At 42.7% G+C, this 19,372-nt stretch overlaps 1 protein-coding gene across 6 annotated transcripts in view; it reads left to right on the forward strand.

Moving 5' to 3' along the window:
• CADM1 (cell adhesion molecule 1) overlaps window positions 1–19,372 on the forward strand; it is a 316,572-nt gene that overhangs the window by 46,575 nt on the left and 250,625 nt on the right. The gene's annotated exons all lie outside the window — the stretch shown is intronic.

Consider the following 19,372-nt stretch of genomic DNA (forward strand, 5'->3'; position numbering starts at 1 on the left):
GTTCAACACAAAAGGCACGGCTCGCTCCACTTCTTAGAGAATACGTAACTTGAACTCTGAAGTTGCTTTTGGACCCTACCAGTTATTGGCATTTCCAAATAAGAATGCAGAGCATGCATGTGCTGTCAACCTGATCCTTGGATCCAAAATTACTGTGAATGGATAGAAATGCCCCTGTGCTAGCGATCTGTGAAATCTTCACTATGTTGGGCACACAACAAATTAGCAGGTTCTTTCGTCTCGTGAGGAAGAGCATCGAAAGGACCGTTTTCTTTTGGTTTTGCCGAGAAGAGAATTTAAAGGCGTTCCTTTCAGTTAGGCAAGAGGCTGGTCAGGTATGAGTGTTGGCTGTGCTGGTCACAGAGCTCATGCGGCTTCCCTGGAATACTGAAAGCTTTTCCTGAGGGTCTTGACTCTGCTGGAACCTTTTCCACAGTTGAGTCCTTGAACGTGCGAGGGCCTTTGTTCACATTTGAGATCTTCGAGTACATCCCAGAGTTTCCTACCAGTCACTGTCTTGATATTTTCTTCTTTTTTCCCCGTTTTTTTCTTTGAAGTACTTGTAAGAGATACTCCTTCTCCCTCCTCCTCTCCCCCTCCCCCCCTTTTATTATCAAAATCCGTTGAAGATTTGGAAAAGAAATGATTGAACTTTTTTTTTTTTTTAAAGATTTTATTTATTTATTTGAGAGAGAGAATGAGACAGAGAGAGAGAGCATGAGATGGGGGAGGATCAGAGGGAGAAGCAGACTCCCTGATGAGCAGGGAGCCTGATGCGGGACTCGATCCCAGGACTCCAGGATCATGACCTGAGCCGAAGGCAGTTGCTTAACCAACTGAGCCACCCAGGCGCCCATGATTGAACTTTTAATTGGTGGTTGCTCATGATTTCTGGAGCTTTGTGTATGAGTGGGACTTTCTGAATTTGTATTTTGACTTTTGCAATTGTGAAAAAAACAAAAGGACCTCAAGTCGATAGCTGATAAGGTGCAAGAGGGATCTTAATAGTCTGAAAAAGAGAGCCCAGAAAGAGCTGACTTTCCCTCCCTTGAAGCCTTTTCCAGTCTCACTGGTTAGAGAAGCTCCTCCTCCCCCATGGGATGGAAGGAAGGTCTGAAACTTTCTCTCCAGTTCAATCCCAAGAAGCTGAGAGTTTCTATTTTATGTGCCTTCTTAAATTATGAGCCAGCAAGAAAGCCCAGAGGGGCAGGGAAATAGTTTCTTCCAGAAATATCAGAAGATAGGGTGCAAGACTTGTCCCCTAAGACAGGTGGACAGACCTGTAATATAAACACCATGAAGAGGCATATGTTTTAGGCTGAGATTTGCTTAAAGGAATGATCCCTGACCCTCTGTTGTGGTACCTAACCTAAAATGAACTCTAGAAGGACCCAGTCTGCTCAACTTCACAGAGGAGGTGTAGCCTTGGCAAGTGGGCAAGGAGACCCTGACCCTTCGATCAGGAATGGCAGGCATGTACCTTACGTCCCATGTCTTACTGGATTTTAATGTGCTTTTTGGTTTGTCATTTTGCCAGGAGCTTTCAAAGAATTTGAAAGGTGCTATGATGTAGTGTCTTTCCATTTTATGAGGTTACACTGAAACTCTTTTCCTTGACCCTGTGGCAAAACTAGCTTCTTAGGGTTTGAAAATATTTTTTAAAATATAGCACAGAAGTGAACATGAAACACTGCAAGAGAAATGTCAGCCTGGCAAATTGTGATTCTTCTCCAAGAGGAGCAGTTTGCTTCCACCTCGACTTACCGGGCAGGAAAGTATCTCTTGCAGACACTGCTGAAGTTTTTCTTAAATTCCTCTGCTTTGAATTGTGTCTCTGGGAGCCATTCATCTTTGTCACCTGCTTTATTTCTGCTGTTTTTAGCCGGGTGCCAAAGACCTTACAGCTTCCTCAAGCAAAGGATAAAGAATTAAGATCTGTTGTAAACAAAAGCTCATCACAGCATTGGTTTTGTTGTTGTTGTTGTTGTGTTTTGTTTTGTTTTTTTTCTGCGAGATCTTCCTTCAGGTTTTCCTTTGAGTCAACTTTAATTGCTTAGAACTGGAAGACTTAGACTCTCTCTAGGAGAGAGACCTGTGTCAGTTCGGCTTCCACATTCTTGGAGACGCAAGGCCTTTTTTTTCTTAAAGAACATTCTAGAAGAGTTGAGCAATAAAGGATTACTTCTCTTCCATCTTTATTTTTTCATATCAAAATGCTAAGCCATATGTAGTCGTTTAAAGAAATGTGGGTGGAGAGCCTTCTAGATCTAGGAGACTGTAAGTTGATGCATTTTGGAATGTACCAGTCTTTGTTTTAGCTCAATCGGTTAATCTTGGGGCTAAGGAATTACAGCGTTTAAACTTCATCTTTCAGGCTGCAGTTTGCTGGAGGTGGATACTTATTTTAATGGTCACGAGGGCTTGCCTCTTTGACTTGATCTGTGAGAAGAAAGAGTTTTTGGTGTAACTCTTAACCACATCTGAGAAGAAACCGTTCAAGGCCTGTGCCCCATGATGAGTGCCTCTTTGTCTAATTACTAAGTAATTAGATAAAATTAATCCAACTAATGAATGTCATTTTTACCATGCAAATGTTAGATGCTTAAAAGTTGTTTCTTTTTCCCCTTTAAGAAAGTGAGGCTACCTCCTGAATCATTTCTTCCATCTCCGTGTTCATCACTCCCATCTTCCTCCCCCTTAAAAATTATTTTGGAGACTGAAGTATAATATTTCCCAGTAGTGCTGTTTCTTTCCTGTATAAACTTTGTTGTTTACATTTTTCTTGATCTTTTGCAAAATCTAGTGAAATACTGCATATGCACGGAGCCCAGAAATTGTGTTTTATTCTATTTCCAAGCTGAGTTTTGTGCTGGTCTTCTTTTTATCTCTCCATCTATGTTTGTAGGGCCGTCTGTTTCCCCCAAGTGTTAATGTAAACATATTTTATTTTGAGACAGATCAGTTCACTTCCCTCTGGAAATCCATTCCTATAATGTGGTAAACCTCAATATAACTCTCTGGTCCGAATGACATTTCATAACTGTGTACAAATCAAACATACTGTTGATATTAAATGACAACATTTAATGCTTATGTCAACAATTCACTTAAGTCTCATTTCATTAAAATACTCCTGATCTGGAGAGAAGCTGTTTGTCTGAGCAGATAAAGCACTTGGCTTTCACCTCTAGTTTGCAGGTTCAAGTACGAACGGTTGGTGAGCTCTAATTCAGCTGGATTTCATAGCTTCTGGCCAACGGGATTAGAAGGGAAATGTAGTTCACGTAATCAGGGGAAACCTTTGGTCACCTGGACAAGAGAACATCAAAACCAGAGATTTTCACTTTATTCCCTATGTAAGTCAGCTTGTCTTTGGGGATGATTTCCCCCAGAAAACCTCCGAACTAAGAAAGTTAAATAAGAAATTAACATGGTTAAGAAAGTTAACACCGTTCACTACTGGATTTATTCTCCCTCCCTTTCTTATCCTTCACAGCTAGCTTTGGGCCCTTCCCTCCTGCCTGGAGGCTATTTTGAGCACCTTTTTGTTCCCTTCTAGCACTAGATGCACTCCTGTCCTCTCTTCCCAGGACCCTCTTGAGGGGACTGGCTTTGAATGTTCTCTGGAGCGTAACCCTCATGTACGGATCAGTCTTTATACACATGTACTCCTCTGACTCTTTACCTGTAGTTAGGAAAGAAGCCCAGCCTGGGGAGGAACCCCCGTCTTCTGCCTAAATCAGCAAGGCCCTGTGCTTCCTGCCCTTTCGTGGTCAAGGGCTCGCCACTTCAAGAATAGCCTCTTTGTTGGGCTTGCTCGAGTCTTAGGCTGAGTCGTCTATCACCGTAAGTGGTCTGTGGGGGGCGTTTGAATAAATCCTAGTTGTGTGGCTCTGTGAACAATCCTGTGATGTTTTTGTCTCCTGTACCTCACCGAAGTGGAGGGCTTGTCTGCAGATCCCCACTGAAATCCTAACACACACTGCGTGCCCTATGAAGCCCCAGCAAAGGCAGGGTGGCCAAGCGGGGAACTTGAGCCCTGTGGCTGTGAGTAACGGACATCTCCAGATGGCTCCCGGTGGGAAACGCCTGGGATTGTGCTGAATTTTTACATACCTGTGTAAATGCAGGAAGGCCCAGAGATAAATGAGCACCCAGAGATAAATATCACCCACAATGTGAAATGAGCGGCTGTTAGGGTCCTCTCGGGTCTTGATAGCTTGGGGAAGGCAGATAATTAATACAACGAAGATGACAGTGGGCCGCGATTGGCTGTGTATTACGTAGTTTAGACGTCGCCCTCCCTTCTATCTCTGGGAGAAGGAAATTGCTCTAGCATATGTGTGCAGAAGACATAAAACTTGCTACAGCAGTATTTTTATTTCCAAATTATTCTTAAAGCTATTTAAAAGTCACCACAGAACGTGCTTTACAGAAGCAATTTCATGGCTCCTTTAAGTTTTTGTGTAAATCCAGATAACTGAAATGTTAGCCCTGATTCGTTATTGAAAAGGAAGGCACACCACAGCTGATGGTGGAGGCTTCGTGGGGCTGAAAGGAATTGGGGGTGGGGGAGGGAACGCATTAGGCTCTTCAGTTCTTTCAAAGAATTTCTGTTGTGATGGGTAATGGAAGGGGCATTTGAAAGATGATCGTTACTCGAGAAATTTTTCTGAACTGGAAACTTGCTAGCTTTGAGTCCCGTTAATACTCACTGGCAGTGATGGCCATTTTCCATTCCATGAGATCAATTTGGAACTTGAGCATAATTTTATTTCTGCTTCACAGTTCTTAAAATCCTGTTTGGAAATGTCATTAGGAGGATAAGGGATGTAATGAAAAATACGTTTTCTCATGTACCAAATCAAAGTGTATAGTTATGGAGCTGGCTATCTATACTGAACAACAGTTAGCAAAATGAATCGGCTGCTTTCTGCATTTGAAGTTGTATAGTGTAAAATTCAATGAGACATTCAATAACTGGAAAGATCCCATGAGCATCAAGGATGCATTTAGCAGGTCTCCTCCCACCGTATGACTGGAGTGGAAGCACAGTCTAGAACGAGGAATAAAAACTACGGAGGAAGGTAAGAATTGTGGGCGGCCTGGAGGCGAGAGGAGACCGGGGACTGAGAGTGTGCCTGGGAACCCAGACTTGGATGCAGGTGGAAAGAAACTGACAGAAGGATGGGCCTTCGGGGACCAGCATTTTATGAGAATGATGCTCTTGTCAGTATCTTCCATTAAGGCCTGAAAAGTTATCTCTTGAAACTGGCATCTGTCAGGCCCCTCCTTAGGGCAAAGGACCATAAATTTAGTGGTTGAATTTGCTAGGTCACAAAGAGGGATGATGTCAGATTCCCCTGTAGTATGGAAACACGTAGTGGGGGTGTATTTTAAAAAAAAAAAAGCTTCCTTTCTACCCAAAGTTCTTAACAGCTTTTCCGAGTGGGAAGTTATTCCATAAACAAATGAGTTAAATGAATGAGCGAATGGAGGAATGAAAACCACGTAAGTGCCAAGGTTTGTTTGTTTTCTGGACAGGTTTTGTTTGCTGTAGAGAGATCTGGCAGAATCTTGTTTTTCCTGGTATAAAACAAAAAATCCAACAAAATGCATACTTAAGGGGTTGTGTGTATGTGTGGGTTTCACTATAATATATGGGATTGTTGAACTCGCTAGAATGTTTGGAACTATAAAGTTAAGCCGTTTTGAAATATTGCTCTGTTACACAATGGCGTAGGGAAATACATGTTTTCGTATAAAACACCGAGAGCATTAAGTGATGACATTGCCGGGAAATGCACCTTGCCATCTCAAGCAGTAGATGTAACTTTTGAGAATGCAAATAGGAAGAACTCACAGTGGGGAAATTTCACGAAGCTCACCTAATCTTGAATTTTCTCCACCCGAGTTTTAAGTAGGGGCTGTTTCTGATTATGGCTTTTCCAAGGGGGATGAAACAGTTTTACAAGACTGACCTTAAGTGCAAAACGGATAGTAATTCAAAGCCCTGAGGGGGCTTAAGAAATGAAGGTAACTTATTGGTTTTGGCAGGGAAAGGGTTGGCTGGTAAGACCATTGAGCCCCTTAGCTGAAAATGCTGACAAGCTGAGCAGAAAGCATGTGTGCTGTCCCAAGCACAATCATTATTTTCATTGGCAGAATGTATTGCTCACAGTTTTGGGTAGTCTGTCCGTTTTGTCAGTAATTTAATCTAGGTCAGAAAAGGCATGGGGTAGAAGTGCTATTGTGCAGGCTTCCCTGGCAGGGTCCATTCCAACTTTTAATGAGGAACCGTGCTTTATGTTGGGGTCCTGCGGTGGCTCACGGTATCTATTTTGGGGTGTTTTAAGGTGGGGGTTAGCTCTTGAAATTGGACAAGGTGCCTGCCTAAAAGATGAGCTTTTTTTTTCCCCCCCCCCCTTCCTTGGTCTCTGCTCCTTGTTAAATTGATAATTAGGCGAGACTTTTAGACAGCAGTAGAAATACAGATGACATGGGATTCTGTCAGCTTTCCTTGCAGGGGAAGAATAATTCGGAGGATTGGAAATAAAGAATTTGAAGACAGAACCTTAATACGTTTGAGATCTTCTATATTTTTGTTGTAATTTTATTTCACGATACGTGCCAACAATACATGACATCTTGAATAATGTATTTTTATATTCCTTACCCAAGAATTAATCCGGCACATTTACAAGATGAGGAAATGTTGGCTTTGTAATATTGCTACTCAACCCATTCTGTTTCTTTCTTTCCCCCGGAGCGGCACTCTTGCCTGTCTCCTAACACATTCTGCAGTTATTAGATCAGTACTAACGGTCCATGTTTTCTAGCATTTTCCCCCCCAAAATATTGTGGTTTATTTACTTGAGAAAGGAGGAAATGAAATGGTTACTAAAATTGTTGGAAGTTTCATATGCTAATGAACTTGGTTCTCTAGATCATTTTGGGAATATCCTTGGCAAGTACAAGAAGGCATTTTCACACCTTGTCGCGTTGTTTTTTGGTCAGTCAAGGAAATTGCAGAAAGAAATTTCGAAGCTGCAGACTGAACAAGGGGACACTTAATTGTATGGCAGCCTTCATTTTCTCTAATCAGAAATCTGGTAGAATGTGTTGGGACATTCTTTTCTTATTCATTACTCGGCTTACACCATATAGGGATTTTTGTAGTACAATAAGTTCATGTTCTGGTCAAAGCAGAATGAGCAAGGGAAGGGATTGCCTTTTAAGAATCGGGATGAGAAGAACCCAGCATTGATAGTTATTATGATACATGCTGCTTATTGAACACTATATATCACACTCTAGTGGAGGAAACTGTATTAATCTGGGTCCAATCAAGAGAGAAACCACACAGTAATTTGAACAGGGAAAGTTCACTTACTCCCTGTTTGGGATAACAAGGGATTTGCTAGTAAGAAGCAATGAGAACTCAAGAATCTAGAAATAGCAGATACAACAAGACGCAGCCAGGACACTGGGGCTGAGCTAGGGCACCCAAAGAACAGCCCCCTTCCTCTTACCCCAGGTGGAGAGCCAGACTGTTGGGGGGGGACACGGCCATAGCTCAGCACTGCAGAGAAGCTACTGTGGTGCTGTGGAACTTGCTGGAAGTCTGTCCTCTGGGATGCTGGGCAGAACGGTTCATGAGAAGGTCCTTGAGGCATTCTGATACAAAATCTCCTGAGGCGGGTGTTGGGGGAGCTGCAAGGCTGTGTATGCTCCTGGTTGCCCTGCTCTGTAGGACCTGGGACCTGGGACTTGGCCCTGTTTTTTGTGGGGGGAGGCGCTGTTCCTTCTGCAGTGTCCCTCTAGCGCCCTCTACTGACAAGTTTAGCATTGTGCGGTGTGTTGAGGGAAAATATTTAAAGGGTCCAGATCCATTTTCACAGAGCAGGCATAAAGGGTGAATTGGACGTTGAGAGGCAAGAGGCCAGTAACCGGCAAGGGAATCTAGGCCTCTTATTCAAGAAATCAGAACTGGGTATTGTTTCTCTTCTTACAGGTGAAGAAAGTGACTTACGCTCAGAGATTAAATGACTTATTTTAGGGCCAGATAGCTGATAAATGACGGAGCCACATTTCAAACACAGACTTGTAGTTTCAAGACCCCTGTGCTCTCCGTTGGCCTCTTTGAAATACACGGATAGTCCAACTAGACACTAACACTTGCACCAAATGCCCTCGTCCAGACGTTGTAACTGAGACCACCGTGTCGTTCATCCTACAGTACCCTTCCCACTGGTCCGAAGGCTAAGGGGAGCTACGTGGACAGCTGCCTGTTCGGCTTTTACCACAGATGATCTGACTTTTGAAACTGAAAGGAATAGATAGCTTCTATTTTAGTGGTGTCCCCGAAGCCTCTTTTTACCTGTGTCTTAGTTGTGCTCTTTATCACATTCCGGCTCCACACCTGTTTGGCCGTTGGACAGCTAGCTCTCTGCAGGACAGGGCAGAAGATGGTGATGGCTCTTGGCTTTTGATGTGAGTGTCACCGCCCCCCACCCCAAGACTTTCTTTCCAGGGCACCCTGTACTTGATTGTTTCCTGGTTGAGTCTGAATTTCCAGCCCCCCTCTTTTCAGAGCCTCTGAGGTCCTATTAGGCTTCCTATGTTTACCTCATTTTGGATAAGAGTTTTAAAAATGATAGTGTAAGTCAGTACGAAGAGGACACCTCTTTTACAAAAATCTGAGTTATGAAACTATCTTTTGCCTTTGGGTGAGTTACTTAACCTCTCTGGGGCTTAGTGCTTTCATCCATCCCTTAATCAATAAAGGGGATGGCCTTTCTAAAGCTTCTCTCAGCTCAAAAACACTCAGTGACCATTTCTAGTTTAATATCTTTTGGCAGCAGTTCCAAACATGTGAGCTTTCAGTTGCCCGATCCTGTCCCTGGCAAGTAGTTGATGAATTACAAATAAATGGAGGACCGTGTGATGGACTAGTGGAAATATGGCTTTGAAGGCAGACCCACAAGGGTTAACTTCTTAGCATCACATCTTAGCTGTTTCATAACAACATAGCCAGGAACACATCCTAGCTTTTTACTTTGTATAATGGGAATGAGGATGCGTGGCGTTCGTGTGTGAGCAAGAGAAATAATACACATAAAGCATTTTGTATGGTCCCTCTCACTGAGTGGGTGCTCTATGAATGATAACAAATTGTAAGTTCCTTGAGGGCAGGGGCCCTGTCTTAGTCATCCCTGAATTGCTTGTAGCTTTTGATATGACAGGCGTTCCGTAATCCCACGAAATGCTTACAACCACTAGGAGTCTTTTCCAAGCGGAGTCATGATAAAGTAAATACTTTGATGTGAATAATCACCCTGGAGTTATATAAGCTTGATTGCACATATTCTTCCGTCTCCAAGCAGTACCTTTATAATTTTATTAAGTTTCCTGTTAGTAATTTTACGTCTGACTACGTGATCCTTTAACCACTATTACATGGCATAATAGTAATAGTAGTAACATTGTTAAGGATTCACTATGTGCTAGTCATTGTTCCAGGCAATTTACACATATGGATTCCTTGAATACTCCTAATCATTTTATAATCTCCATTATCTGGATGAGAAACTGAGGCACTGATGTGCTGAATTACTTGCCCTACGTCACGCAGCTGATGAGAGAGGAGCCTGGGCTCTTCACTCCCACGTTGTATTACTTGGTTCCACTCTCGCTTTGAATCCCTTCATCAGAGGTCAATGACGAAAATCCAATCAAACTCAAACCAGCCCCTTTGAGAATGAAAGGGAAGGTGTATAGTTCAAGGCAGCTTGACAGAAATCTATTTTTAAGCCTTTAAATACATTTTTTGGGAGATTGCCTTCCCCTTTCCAAATAATCTCTGAGGTCAGAGTGAGCAAAAGCCAAACACATGGAACTTTTATGTTTTTAAGATTAAAAGTGTCTTTGACACCACGATCTCTTGTAGTTATTACCCAGCCTCTTCCATGCTTCAGAGTTAGTCTGACCTGTCCGTCCGTATCCCTGTCCCCAGAGACAGAACCCCAGTGACCACTGTAGCTCCCTGGACTCTCACCTTCCCAACCTTACACAGGATCTAGGCTTCTGTTTTCCCCCCAGGGCCCTAATCTGTTTACTGACCTCATCTTTGCTATTTAAGCCGCCATTTACATAGGAGGAAGGTGAACAGGAACTGATTTTCGTTGATAATGTGAAATAGTAGTAATTTCACAATATTAATAAATTTTTAAAAAATGGGTGCAATGGCTTATCCTCAGATGATATTAATGGGACCCCAGAACTTGTCATCTGGCTCCCACCTTGAGACAATTTGGAGGTAGAAATCCAAGAAGTAGGGAACCTGAATGAGGTGTGTGTTCAGACGCTAACAGCTTATTCCATTTCTCCTTTTATTTTCGTAACAGCATTATTTTTGCTGTTAGGAGAAAGATTGGCTTGGTAGACTTTAGGAACCACTTTAGTCAGCGTGGATAAATGAAAAAACATAAGTGATCAGCTTTCATCATGACAAATGGAAACTGTCATTTAATTTTTATCCCCAATTATACAGCTCCGGGACCAATTTTTCAGGTGGAATGTTGGAGCCATTAAAAAGAAATAAGTAAACTATACCATATTCCATCATTTTTCTGGCAGCTAACCAATGATCTGTAGCCTTATTACATGTATGTTTTTATAGAGATATTTTTCTCTTAAGTTTGTAGAAGGCTTTATTAACTCTTTACTGATTTCTTCTGGAATGCGTTTTTTTCAAATGAATTTTGTTTTTATCCCTCAGCCGTTGGTTGGGATTTACCTTTGAGTTTGGCTGGTAGCTGTACTCATTTTCAGCTTTTATGTTTTTCGAATACTAGAATTGCACGGAGCGATATTTCTTTAATTCCAACTGGAGTTCTGTTAATGGTCCTGATGTTGGCTACAGACCGTGTCCATTAGGATTGTAGAATGTGACTTGTAAGAAATAGAATTCGTATATAAAACCCAACCGACTACCGCTTGTCTCCTACCTTGATGTGATAGAGAAAAATTGGGTACTCCCTTTTCTGCTCCTGTCACGTTCTGTGCATTCTTTTACTGTAGCACTTAATATGTTATAACTTAATTGATCTCATGACCATGTTCCCCAGTAATCTGGAATCTGGGGACTATGGGTGCCTTACGATTTGGCTATTTTATCTTTGCTTCCACAAACTTAGCAGAATGTTTCGTACCAGGGGCGCCTGGGTGGCTCAGTCGGTTAAGCATCTGCCTTCGGCTCAGGTCACGATCCCAGAGTCCTGGGATCGAGCCCCGCATCGGGCTCCTTGCTCAGCGGGGAGCCTGCTTCTCCCTCTCCCTCTGCCTGCCGCAACTCCTGCTTGTGCTCACTCTCTTTCTCTCTGTCAAATAGATAAATAAAATCTTTAAAAAAAAAAGAATGCTTGGTACATACTGGATTTGTAAAAAATATTTTTTGAAAGACTGATTAAATGCTCCCCCCACCCTTTTGGGGGATATTCATAATTCTTCAATATTGAGATCCACTATCTTCCGAGGACACTAAAACCCTTTATGACCATGTGTTTAATCATTTTTATTCCATCTAGAAAATTTTTGCATGTGGCAGGTAGTCTTTGAATTTTACAGGTGAGAGAAATTGAGATCGAAGGTTACTGATGATTCGCCAGATACTAAGAACTCCAGAGAGAGGCATGGCTGGGACCAGAACCATTGCCTTCCGGCTTCCAAACCAAGAGAGTCCTAGAGAAGATTCCAAGTTCCACTGCTCTGGGGTTTTGTGCTCCGATTGCCCAATCCGCCATTACTGGTATTATCAAAAATGTCAGCGATTTATTTTCGATGCATAATTGATACAGAAAGTGGCGGTGGCCGTGATGGCTAGATTGTTTGGCTTTCGGAGAAGCTGGTTAGTGGATGAGGCCTGTTAGTTGCATCTCTACCTATGGATTTTTTTTTTTTCCCTCTTGGTGTTCAGATCTTTCCCCCTTCATTAACCTAATTAGTAAATGGTAGGAGCCTTTGGCTCAGAGCCAGAGCATGTTTTATCTGGTTGACTTTAGCATCAGAAGAGTTAAACGTAGTTCTCCATAAAAGAGGTCTTGGAGTGTATTAGGAGCAACCAGGCAACATCTTTTTCCGATGTATGCCTTGGCATATGCTTGGAGGAGAAATGATACCCTCTTGTATCTGTTTATAAAACTGTCATCTGGTGCCGCTAGCATTAGAATATGCAAAGTAAGCTTCTAAACATGCTGATGAAAGGGCTCTTTTGGCTTGGAACCTTGTTAAGTCCAAGGTGTTAGAGCCTGGATCTTGTCCTCAGGGGTGCTGGACGAGACAGCTGCACTTAGCCTTGTTAATGCCTGTAGCCTCCTGCTTCAGGAGTAGCAAATGACCTTTCGTCCGAGTTGCTGTAATATGAGGTTCCTTTTAGACAAGCTGCTTATTGGGAATATGAACATCTTAGTCTAGATTGGCAGACAGCAAAGCAGGGAGCGCTTTGGAAATGTTTTTCCTACTTTCTTTTCCCTACTAGTTACAGGAGGAGTAAATTCAATGGAACCCATGTACGTGATTGCTGATCTGTCATAAATCACTGCTTTGGGAGGGTATCCGTTTTTAAGGCTACATTACCTCTTCCCATGGGAGGAGGAACTCTTGGATTTGGCTGATGTACCTGCACTGATGGAGAGGTAGTGATACTCTGTCTGTCTGTTCTCTTGTGTATAACTGAACTTTTCTTGTGGCCTTTGGGGGGTTGCGGGGTGTTGGGATTTGGAATTGGTGAGTCACAGAATTGCAGAGTTGGAAGACCGCAGACTGTATTTAGCATAAAGCTTTGAAGTAGGCCTTTTCACTTTTAGGTAGCTGTAACAGAGTTATTTTTCATATATTATCCTCTGTAATGGCCACTCATTGGTCCCTTGCCTTGTACCCCAGAGTCTAATCCTTGTTTGTCACTGTCCATTTAGTGTGGCAGCCGTGACTGTGCAGGCTTGGTTGTTTTTTTTTAAAGATTTATTTTATTTTGGAGAGAGTGAGCAGGGGGAGGGGCAAAGAGAGGAAGGGAGGGAGGGGGAGAGAGAGAGAGAGAGAATGAATCTCAAGCAGACTCCCTGCTGAGCACGGAGCCCGATGTGGGGCTTGACCTCACAACCCTGATGAGATCATGGTCTGAACTGAAATCAAGAGTCAGACGCTTAACCCACTAAGCCACCCAGGCCCCCTGTGCAGTCTTTTTTAAGTTCCCTTATATATCAAATGCTTTAACATCTCTATGCCTTTGTCCTATGCTGTGCCCTGACCCTTCCTTGACATCCTAATCATTGAATCATTCAGTTCAGAACTCAGTTCCTCTGTGCAACTGTTGCTGACATTGTTTCCCCAACCCTTTAATCCCCAGGGAGTGTTCCACGGTCTCTCCATGTTATGTGCCCCTCCCTTACCCTTCCGCACTTGGCACATGCCTCTCACCTGCCTCTACCGTGCATACACTTCATCATATTATTGTAGTTTACTATTTGTTCACCTGGCTCCGTGCTCGACTGACTTCTGTGAAGGCAGGGTTCAGATCCTAATGGATTATAGAATTTTGGGTTCCTAGTACAATGCCCAACTCTTAGGAACAATATATATTCAGTAACCCATTACTGTCAGCTTAGGGTAGAGGTAACGATCACTTCTCTTGTTGGTTCCTCTGGGTGTAGCTTTTAGGGTGCTCAACTGCAGGCTGCTCATTGGACTTAAGATCAGTGGAAACTCTCAGGACTGTCAGAGTTCCCAGAGGTATTTCTACATAATTTGTGGAGTGTAAAATAACGAGAGGGATGCTCACGGTGACCCAGAGCAACTTGTCATTGACTTCAGTGCCCGTATTTCTTTCTGAAAATCTTAGCCTGTGGCATCCAGGTGGTTGGTATGATTGAGCGTCAGTATCTTGCTCACTTTCTATGAAATTTGGTCATATCCACAAATTTAATAGCAAAATGAGCAATTTTCTAAAAAAAAAAAAAATCCCTCCCCTGATCTTTAATGTCCTGATGAGAATTCACCCACTGTCTCCAGGCTTAATTGTTTCTCCAATGTCTTTGCAGTTCCATGTAGGGGTCAAAATTATTAAATGTCTTGGTAGAAATCGGACAGCTTTTTAGTTTTTTTAACCTTGTTTTTGTCTAATGGCATATTCAATATCTCTAAACTTTATCCATTTTATATTTGAATGGTCAAACGTTCCAGGCACTGGGGCACAAGTCCTTAGTTTCATTGGCATGCCGCATCCTTCCTGGAAGTTACAATACGTCCTACCCTCCGCATGCAACAGGAGAAACCCTCAGCCAAGTGGACCTGCATTGGCAAATTCAGGATAAACGTTCCCTGCGTTTTCTAGTTTTTGCCATTTGTGCAGCTGTTAATATAGGGAACAGATTTTTTTTTTTTAATTACTAGCCTATAATAAAGGCATAACAGAATTTATTAAAAGTCTGATTTGCTTTAGAAATTCAGAACCCTACACCCGTGGTTTGATGGGAAAAAATAAACCAGAAAAAATGAGCAATTGTTTATGTTCTCAGTGCAGATATTATTAAAAGGCCTTCTGTGCTACTGGAGTATTATGGATTTCCCCTCTCAAAACACCACTTGGCTGTGCTTTGTCACTAAAGTTGATCTGACAATTTCCCATAGATAACTCTGAAATGAGTGTACATTCATGACTTTGCATAATAATCGTATGCCTTTTAATATTGCTGAGGTCAGCATGTGGACATCTCTGCAAAACTTTAAAGAATTGGTCCCTTTAAACTGCAATCTGTCATCGGACCACATCCTCCGAGACCATGAATAGAGATGTGCGTGCTTCAGTGTGTTAATCTCCACAAATCAGTGATCTGCAGACCAATGAGGGGAGGATGGAGAAGGCAAAGAGGTTGGCAGTAACGAGAAGTTTCCAGGAGAGAGGAGCTATCTGCTCCACCTCTCCTTTATCCAAGACCATCCCTAAAACATCCCAGATGGGCAACTGTAAAATTTGGGAACGTGGTCTTCTTCCTTATGCACCCCCTGCCCCCCATTTTTTTTTCTCCACCTCATTCCTTTACCTCTTGGCCAGTTTTCTCTTTACTGGTAACGAACACCTGAGTAGCTTTTCATTATAAAGTCATTTTTACTGAGTCCCTTGCTGGAAGTAGGGTTGGGGGCTTATCGATTATAGGTTTGAAAAGTCTTTTTCAGAGCTGCTTTGCATGGCAGGTAAGAGACCTGCTGACTCACTGCAGGCTTCTCGGAGTGGGTGCTCTGTTGATCATACTTCACCTTTAATGCTGCTTGACGGGATTTAACCACACATGCAACAAATCAATGCAGTCTAGAGCACAGATGCACTTGATCTATATTGTTTGTCTTCTTTTGACTGATGCAGGCAAAAGAAGCCATCAGATAGCTTCATGGTTAATACAGCTTTGTTCTAAAAAGAAGCTAGTGATGTATTTGGGGGTGCCTGTGGCCCAGGCTTGAAATGTGGAGGGTGTTTACCAGTCTGGACAACAAATAGTCAACATCCAGCTGAACCATGCTAGAAAAGGAGCCTCGTTCTTGGGAACAAACTACGTTATGTTAAAGTTCTCTAGTAGTTTATTAGCATCATTGAAAAATATAGCCCACTAAAGATCCTAAATGATCATTTTCATGAAAGTGGTGTCATTTGTGAGTGGTACCTATCTATATAATTTTTTTAGAGCTGTGAAAATATATTAGACATAAGGCTGATGGTTTCTTTTTCATTCTCTTTCTTTTTTTTTCACCCCTCCCAAACCTCCACGAACAGTTCTGTCTGATTTGTTTCATCGTTTTTTTTCTACTGCCTATAGAACAGATGTTGGAAAATAATGCTTGTCCTGTCAGTTTCTAGAATCTGCAGCACATCGAAGTGTATATTCAAGGTAGATGTCAGCGTCCTACTGGGGCTGCCACCAGCCTCCTGAAAGGCAGAATTAATCCTGTACTGGTAAAATCCACTTAAAAAAAAAAAAAAAGCCTGGATCCTTCTCTTCGGGTATAGGAAGCTCCTCCCAAAATGAACCAAGCAGAACACCAGCAAAGAGGTGATTTTGGACCAAAGGCACAAACAAAGGATGATTATTGCCTGTTACTTAGTGGTTGATTCTTTGTTCTGAGACTGGGTTATACTGTTTTGCTGGAAGCTCACAACAGATCAATAGTAATTTTGTTATGGGCCAGATGTCAAAACAGAAATGTGCTCTGCAATCCCTCTGACTTGCTATGACAACTAATATGCTAAAATGCATTTGCTCAGTGGCCAGGCGTCCCCCAGTCTTCGGCAGTCCCGCTTCCTTTCACGTGGAGCCGTGGAGCTGTTTGTTTCGTGGAGATTCTCCTGGTTTTGTTTTTCCTTTCTGTTACACATTTCTTCTGATTGAGAGTAGAAAAATTGCCTCAAACGCTCTCCTTTCCTCCGCCCCAACGACGAGTTGGGTGTAATCTCTCCACGTAACTTGTGGTTACAGGTATTGTCTTTATGGTAAGAGAGAAAATTCGTGGTAGGAAAATGGTTTTGCAGGAAAGCAAACTGGCAAGAGGTGTTTCATTTTTTTATTGTTTCGCCTCCTCTGTGTTCTGCCTTTGAAGTTTTCGTTTTAGTCTGATTAGGATTTGGGAGTTAAACATTTTCTAATGAAAAGGGGATTTCAGGGATGTGGACTTGCCTGTTGCAGTATCGGTGTATTCCTGTTGCTTCTGCTTCTCTCTTCTGCCAAACTGCTGCTTATCCATCAGCTTTTGGATTGGATTGGGGTAGCATTCCACAGCCAGGATTTGTTTTTGTAGAAATATTCAGAATAAGAAGACAAAAAGTGGCAGATTTTGGCAGATGCGTTTTGACGATGTAACTTAGAATGGTGTTAGCCTCTTAAGTCCAGAGAGAATGTGGCCTCGTCCTCATGCTTGCCTAGCTGGGCCTAGCTTTCTTCCTCCAGTTCCTCCCAAGCAGGAAAAGAACAAAGGAAAAGACTTTCCTTCTCGAGTCATGAAAAGATTGAACCAGCTCAGAATTATGTGTTCGAGAATGTGCTAGGGATTTCCATTCCATTTCTGGGGCAGGGCTTGGGTTTCTTACCATTATGCTCTCTTGGGGAGTAGAAATATCCAACTGGGAGGAAACCTTCCATCCAAGGATGTACGTTCTCTGAGAACTTCTCACTCTGTCAGATTTTGTTGTGTATTCGTGCATACAATTCTTGGTGCTGCTCAGCAGATTTCTCCAACAGACCTTTTAATCCCTTGTAAGAAGAATGACTTGGATTCCATTGTTCTTTCATATCTTCAATGCCAGTGCTATTCAGAGCATTGAAGCTGATAGTAAAGTGAGGAGAACAAAGGTCAAATCAGACTCAGGTATCTTCATTATATAATAGCTCTTTAATTTATTGACCACTGAAAGAGCTCCCCCACCCCCTGCAAAAATGCATTATGTTGCCCCTGCATTCCATGCCTGGTCTTAGCGGCAGAAGGGGATTGTGCGATTAGTAAATTAGTCCCTCCCTTCCAGAACCTTACCAAGCAAGTCCTCCTACAGAGGGGCACTGGCTTTCCTCCCACTGGGGTGCAGAGGAGGATGGATCCATATGCATTTATCCACCTCTCCTTAGCTGGCTCTTCTGGTAACTAAGAGCATAAACTGCCAAATCATGGGACTGAGAAACTAAATGGTCCACTGAGAATTAAGTTCAAGACTTGGATGCACTGGACAGAGCTAACCAATTACATCCACTGTCATTGTTACTACCTCAGTCCCAAAGTGTCCCAAGTGCTTGACAAAGGACCTCAAGTCCTAGAGCCAGAGAGTTAAGATGAGAAAGCCAGGTGGGTCTCTACCCCAAAACAAAATCCAAGAAATGGGTGGGGGTTGAGTATGAAAAGTGCAATTATTACCTGAGAGCAAAGCAGCAAAGCTCAAGAAGGTGAATTTTGCTTCCAGGAACACTTTTGGAAAAAGCTACCACAAAATCAACCCAAATTAAGAGCTATAAAGGATTTCAGAATTAGAGGGAAAAATGTAGGACTGTCTTGCCGTCTTTGTGTCTGATGCACCCAAAGTGAGCATTTCTATAGGAGTGTGTATATACATATAACCTTTTTTCTAATTGGGTGGGGTGGGTCGGTGAGTAAGATGAACGGTAGAACATTACCTTTGTCAAGTTCAGAGCCCCCATGACCGTTGTATAGGTTAGTCCTGACTTGGAGCATCTTTGTAGAGATCCTCCAGTAGTACCCGGTGTGGTTTGCAGAGGGTTTTTGTAGGTTTCGTAAATATTCATCATCATATGCTGAGCTTTTGGCAGCCTGGGAAACCTTTTCCAGACTTTTTCTGTACAGGGTATGGTCCACAAGCCTAAAGTGTGTGTGATTTCTGCCACGATGACTCCGCTCTGCTGTTGTAAGGTGAAAACAGCTATAGGAAATATACAAGGTAGAGAGTGTGGCTGGTTGTTCCAGGAAACCTTGACTGTGGAAACGGAAAATCTGAATTTCATACACTTTTCCCATGTCATGAAATAGGACTCTTTTGATTGTCAACCATTTAAAAATGGAAAACAATTCTTAGCTCTCTGGCTCGAGTTGGCCCCCAGGCCCTGGTGTGCCAGCCCCAGCTCCAGACCCTTGACTGTGTGTCTGCCTCCCAACCCATGTTATTAGTTAACTGGAAGCTTTACCATATTAGGATGGAATTTGGTAGCAACTATGAAAACGTGAAACATCCATAATAATCCTCAGAACTGATAACCTAATCAGAGCTCAACTTTTGGGGGAAAATCGCTTTGTAAAGAGTATTGTTCAATTCATTTAAGCTGGAGCTGGGGTAGGGATTTGGTGGCTTGAAGTGGGAAGATGGGTGAAAAGCAGCGCTTACCAGTAAGGGGCACTGGAACATGACCGAGTCCCTGCTGTGCTCCAATACTGTTCAGTGCTGTGTACAGATCTCACTTCATCCGCCTCGGATTTCTGTGAGTGGAGAACTACTCTCTCCCATTTCACAGATGAGAAAACCAGGCTTGGAGGGTTCAGAAACTTGTGAACGGTAGCAGTAAAGAGTGGAGCTGGGATTCCAAGCCAGGCTCTCTGAGCCTTGCTGGGCAGAGTAGGGAAATGCAAATCACTTGGCTGATTTAGAGCGCTTCACCGGGTCCCTTGCATGTGGTAGGTCCTCTCTCTACGCACTGAATGATTTGTCTGTAGCGAAGGGGACGGGTGGGGTGATGAGGGGAGTCATAATAAGGCATTAGAGACTAAAGAATAGGATACTTTTGTCAGAGGTTCATTGAACCTTGCAATCAACTGATATCTTGTCAAGCCAGAA

The sequence above is a fragment of the Halichoerus grypus genome, chromosome 11 (genome assembly GCF_964656455.1).
Source record: "Halichoerus grypus chromosome 11, mHalGry1.hap1.1, whole genome shotgun sequence".
Taxonomy (NCBI): Eukaryota; Metazoa; Chordata; class Mammalia; order Carnivora; family Phocidae; genus Halichoerus; species Halichoerus grypus.